Source organism: Aplysia californica, unplaced genomic scaffold (assembly GCF_000002075.1).
Source record: "Aplysia californica isolate F4 #8 unplaced genomic scaffold, AplCal3.0 scaffold00690, whole genome shotgun sequence".
Taxonomy (NCBI): domain Eukaryota; kingdom Metazoa; phylum Mollusca; class Gastropoda; order Aplysiida; family Aplysiidae; genus Aplysia; species Aplysia californica.
Window position 1 is genome coordinate 18,964 of NW_004797960.1, and position 6,174 is coordinate 25,137.

A 6,174-nucleotide genomic window follows, 5' to 3' on the forward strand; every position below is an offset into this window, starting at 1 on the left:
GAAAGAGTCGATGTGAATGACGGCCGGTCAGTTCTATAAACCACGAACCGCCACTGTCAGTCCCCTAACATCAACTGAAAGTCATTGGCCTACTATATTTACACTCTACTGGACTAGAGCAATACATCTTGAGAGGAAAGTGACACTCGTGTTTCCAAGTTGCCAAATATAATAATAAAAAAAAATAATTAGCATGTATAGATTGATTCTCTATTCCGCTATCGTGGTTGTACACTCCAGAATTTCAAAGGTGTGGAATCAGTACTGGCGCACGGATAGTGAACGGAAACCTCACTTGTTTACAGTGGCGTCTTAGAAGACGGACTTTCCAAAGATTCTGTATGGACGAAAAAAGCATTTTGGAAAATTCGTGGAAAACAGTTTGCGTGGATTTTTTAAATTTTAAAGTTAGGTCTTAGCCACATGGATGCTGTGGACGCTTGCAAAGTTTCAAAGGTGTGGCTTAGGTAATAAGGTAGGAGTTTGAGCACAAAGCTTTGTAAGTCCACTTTTATATATAGGCTATATCTAGATTAGATAGAGACTATAGCTGTGCGAGGGACGCGTAGCGTAAGAAGAGCGCTGTTTCTAATCCCTCCAAGATGGCGGCACCCAGAGCTGAGCGTGCTCGCCGCTCTACATGGGTGACGTCACAGCCAAAAGCTCTAGTGCTATTTATATTCCTTGGCCTTGGCCTAGCCTATGAAGCATGAAGTAACCGATAATGATTGGCTGTGTGTCCTCGGGCCGCACCACGCACTGGCACGCACTGCCTCTAGAGAGGAGAGAGGAAAGAGGAGAGCTTCGATTGATACAACTGTGAAGGAGGCGTTGTGCAGGGGGAGTCGAGAGCATAGCCTAGGGGGGAAAAAGGAAGAAACATACTTGTTTGTGTGTGCTTCCAGTGTGTTACTGTGTGCGGGACCAAGGACTTTTGCATTTTGTGTGGTGTTAGGCTAGTTTGAAACCGCTAATCGACTTCTGCTAATGTCCAGGTAAAAGTAAATGCGTTTAGATTCTAGACAGTAGGCTACTGTAGAGGTTCTTTTCTAGGCCTGTAGCCTAGGCCTATTGCATGCTATCCTCCTGATGCTTTTATTTTAGATATTAGAGATCTATTACGTGTGGCCTCTATACTAATTGCTGTCCTAGTCTTGGCTTTGGACTTTGGAATCTAGCCTAGGCTAGCTGTCGGCTTTTGGGAGGAAGTCTCTCAAGGCCAAGGCAAGTCAACAGGACAAAGATCATTTCCAACGACAATGCTCACATACATCAGGCCTAGAATCCTTCTTTTGAAACGCCCTGTGCCAATAATATTTTGTATATTAATTATTCCCACTCCATGTGCCAATATAATTTCATAGTATTCACACAGCCTATCTATGCGAATAAAATATAGATCTAGATCTAGTATTCACACAGTATTCACACGCCCTGTGCGAATAAAATTTAATAATATTCACACATCCTGTGAGAATAATATATTTTCATAATATTCTCATACAATTCCATTATTCACACACACCCTGTGCGAATTACTAGATCTAGATTCTAGTACAGCCTGCTGTTGTCCCAGCTATACCTTTGAAAATCTGAAGAAAATGCCCCCTGTCATTTTTTCATAAAGTATGAAATTTTCTAGAGCTCTAGAATATAAAATAGTGAATGGGTTTTTAACAAAAATATTGTGTGATCTGTTGAGACAAATTGATTATTGATATACAGTGGAACTCAGATTCAACGAGGTCGCCGGGCCTGACCTAAAATCTCGTTGAATCCGAGTGTTGGTTTTTTATAGCAAACACAAGGTTCTGTGTAGATAATTACAGGCACTCAGCAAGTAATCATATAATGAGAAGTTACAAATAGTGCCTGAAACTGAAATGATTGCATATTATGAGCTGTGTAAAAAAAAAAGACTGATTCGTTCAAATTCACTCCTGTGCCATCTCGATTGTTTGCCAAAAAGTTGTGTTCCTGTGTAGAGCCCATAAACGGCAACTTTTGATTCCGTAGACCAGCGCACAATTCATTACGAAGATCTACGTCAAGACTAGCTTAAATCATTGTAATACAATGTAATGATCAGTTGTCGAGGGGAAAAAAAGACTGTGACGCGTTTGTAGTGATGTTCAACGCCCGGACCACGAGAGGCCCCCCACCCCCCTGCTCCCCGACGCACACCCACACAGTCACACATGTGCAGGCTGCCCATCCGACCCCGACACACGCCAGAGTAGACTCGTGCGAGAGTCAGCAACGCATGTGTTGGTATGAGAAAAAAGGCCGCTGATTGGTGGCATGCAACCGACTAAATGAAAAATGGTTCACGATGCAGTTGCAATGGAGGGTTTCCGGGAATAGATAAAGTTGGTTCTTGGAGAAAAATGAGCGAAGCCACATCTGCAGGGTCGGTTCACCCTGGAAGCGACCTCGTTGAATCCGAGCTCGCTGATTTAAGTGCTCGTTGAATCCGGTTTATTTTTATTGATTTTAAAGAAGGAAAAAAACGGGGAATCTATCTCATCTCGTTGAATCCGAGTTCTCGTTGAATCCGAGCTCGTTAAGTCCGAAGCTGTCAGTCATTGTGCAAAAGTTGGATGGATAGTCTTGTGTGTTGTTAGATAGTTTAGGAGATTATTTGACAATTAAGTTGTGCCATGAATTTTTAACCGCACTGGTCCTAGGCCTATATATATATATATATATTATATATAGTAGTAAAGACTGCAAATCTAGATTTAGTTTCTAAGACTAGTTCTAGATATTTTTATTTGTTAATTTAGCAACATTGTAAAGTAATAATAGAGATAGAAGATCTAGATAGGCCTAGTTTGCGACAGTTTTTAGTGCCAAAAAAAGTATTCCCGCGGGTGGTCTCTGCTAATCTTCAATTTTACACTTGATTTCATTCTCATTTAATCATGCTCAGGTATTGAAGTACTTTTCAGATTATTGTTCATAATTTTTATTTATAGTACTGTAGTGACATGATTAATTTTGACTTTACTTTTTTTCTGGCACAAATTATTAGTTTGTGAAATGGTTGATGGTTTTTATTTGAAGCTAGACTTCAAAGTTAAAGTTTAATTGCTTATTTATTTTGCGCTTTGTTTTTTAAATTGGGGTTTGGGGGGGGGGGGAGGGAATTCAGGGGTAGAGCGTGGCCTGTTGAGCCAACATATCTTGTGTTCTACAACCTTAAATAAGGTGTTTGGACTCTAAAATTGCCATAGCCTACACTGTGTACGACGTGGGGTAGTGAAAGTTTTAAGTTTATAGTAAGTTTAAACATGCGCACAGCCTTTTTATTATTATAAAAGTTTTCGGTCTACTTTTCAAGTATTATATTATACATGACAAGTCCAACTTGAAGTGAACCTTCCTGAGATCCATGGCCTATTTCTAGAATGAGAACTAGAGAGACACTTGATAGTTGCTGGAAGGAACTTGAAATCTCTGTTTCTGGCAAGAGACCACAAGTGGACTTTGATCTCTTGTCTCTGACTTTTGGTCAGCTTTCACTTGGTAGCTTCATAATAGAATGTTCAGCATTAATAACCTGTCATAGTTCTGTTCACACACACCGTCTGCTGTGTGTTGTGTGGCTAATACTGTGAGCTGGAGTGTGGCCTGCCTGGTGTATCTCTCTGTGCTCAAGTCAGAAGGGTTGTTGTTCTGTAGAGAGGTAGCAGGGAAAAGTTCCACGTGCTTCACTTGTGCTGTGTGTTATTTACATTGTCATTGTATGTGGGAATTATTCGCTTCTGCTGTGTGTTGTTTTTTATGTGTGCATGTGAGTTATGATCTTGGGTATTAGACCTGTGTTCATTTGCCACGGGATGTGGCAGTCGCTACACGTGGGAGGGAAGACTTGTACTGTGGGCTGTCGTAACACGTGGGAGGGAAGACTTGTACTGTGAGCAGTCGCTGCATGTGGGAGGGAAGACTTGTACTGTGGGCAGTCGCTGCATGTGGGAGGGTAGACTTGTACTGTGGGCAGTCGCTGCATGTGGGAGGGAAGACTTGTACTGTGGGCAGTCGCTGCATGTGGGAGGGAAGACTTGTACTGTGGGCAGTCGCTGCATGTGGGAGGGAAGACTTGTACTGTGGTCGCTACACGTGGGAGGGAAGACTTGTACTGTGGGCAAGGTTCTGTTTTGTTTGTTTCTCACAGATTGTCACATTGTGATGAGGGACGGTGGTTTTTCTACGTGCACTGTCTCTCTCTCTTTCCCTTTTTAACTCCCAGTGGAGCACAGGCCATCGACAGCATTACTCCAGCAAAGCCTGTCATGAGCATCCTTTTCTATCTGTTTCCATGATGTTCCCACTTTTTCATTAGTTGCGGGCCCTTTGCTTTCCATCCTATCAAAGCCCGCTTGGCTTGTGTTGATAACAGAATACCTACTCCTTCTGTATGCGGCGAGTTTTCCTCCAGATGTCCAGAATCGAGAACTGTTTCCCCTGAAGCAAGTTGGCACTCCCCTACTTTCGTCCATCTCGTCTCACAGAGACCCAATATGTCCAGTTGGTAGGCCTCCATCTCTCTTGCAGCCTGCAGTGCCTTCCCTGTCTTGTACATTGTATGAACATTCCAGGTGCCAAGTCTGGTGGTTCTTCTGGTCGACAGGAGGTTTCTCGGCTTTGTGGCTTCCTTTCGGCTTTCACCACCCTGCGTCATTCTACACTCCATGCTCTCTCCTCTCCTCGGTGGTGAAGGTCCTCCATCTTGCAGAACTGGCGGTCGTGTTGTTTTTACTGTTGATGTTTTTATAGCTACTTTTTGTTTTACGGGAAAGGGCTGCTAACCCTTTTCCCAACCGACCTTAGTCGCCTTCTATGACATGCGCGGTACGGATACAGTGGTCCTATTCTTTGCTCCCCTATCTCTTGGACAGGGCCCCGAGAACCACACGGGTGATATTTCTATGCTAGTGCCAGCAAAGACTGAGATACTGGCTGGCTGTTTCAGTTGTGCGCCACACTCTGTCACTCTGTCACTGTCAGTCTGTCACTCTGTCACTGTCTGTCACTATGTCAGTCTGACTCTGTCAGTCTGTCACTGTCAGCCTGTCACTGTCACTCTGTCAGCCTGTCACTGTCAATCTGTCACTGTCACTCTGTTACTGTCACTCTCACTCTGTCACTGTCAGTCTGCCACTCTGTCATCGGTAAACATTGCCGAAGAGATGGAAACAATGTTGGTTTCTTCAATTTAATTACTTTTTGATGAGCATCTGATTTCACCATGATGACAAACTCTATTGTATTGTCTATGGCACCCATGAATCGTTCATGTTTAGAGCAAGAGAGTTGTGTAAATAGTCAATGTAATGGTGAACAGTGAACTGTGGGTTGTCATTGTGTACAGTAGAACAGCCGGTCCACTTGTGGGTGGAGTTACGCTGGACGGAATGTCCGTCGCTTTGTTGTAGTTGTTGTTGTACTGTATTGTCCTTGTTTTTTTAGGTGTGTGTTGTTGCTGTTGTCATACTGTATTTCCAGCTCGGATGTTAATCCCCCCATTGCTTTGTTAAGTATTTTTTTCTTCTCCGTCTTCCCATTGCATAGAGGGATATGTAGAGTTCAAAGTTCAAGGCAAAATTTCCCAGCACAATCTAACTGGCAAGTATTCTGTAGTGGGCCCGCGGAACAGGCAGAGAGTGTATATTCTATACCGTGAGGCTGTGTGTGGGGGTGGGGTGGGGGGGGGGGGGGGGCAGTCATGTGTGACGGACTAAAGGTGGCCTCTGGGTCAGCTCAAGGACAGCCTTGACTTTTTTATCAGTGGGGTCAACAGAGGTCAAGTGTTTAGTAAACGGCAGCAGTAGTGAGTCACGGACACAGCTGACTGGCCAAGACTGTGTGTGGGTGTGTGTTTATGTATGTATGTGTGTGTGCGTGGTGTGTGTGTGTGTATGTGTGTGTGGTGTGTGTGTATGCGTGTGTGTGTATGTATGTGGTGTATGTGTGTGTGTATGTGTGTGTATGTGTGTGGTGTGTGTGTGTGTGGTGTGTGTGTATGTGGTGTGTGTGTATGTGTGTGGTTTGTATGTATGTGTGTGTGTGTGTGTGTGTGTCTGTGTGTGGTGTGTGTGTTTGTATGTGTGTGGTGTGTGTATGTGTGTGGTGTGTGTGTGTATGTGTGTGATGTGTATATGTGTGTGTATG

General features: G+C 43.7%; 1 protein-coding gene across 1 annotated transcript in view; it reads left to right on the forward strand.

The window, feature by feature from the left end:
• Nucleotides 1-723: 723 nt before the first annotated feature.
• Nucleotides 724-6,174, forward strand: part of LOC101858969 (long-chain-fatty-acid--CoA ligase 4) — a gene marked incomplete in the record, with an annotated part of 33,626 nt that continues 28,175 nt past the window's right edge. The window contains 1 exon segment of the mRNA XM_035972425.1: nt 724-995.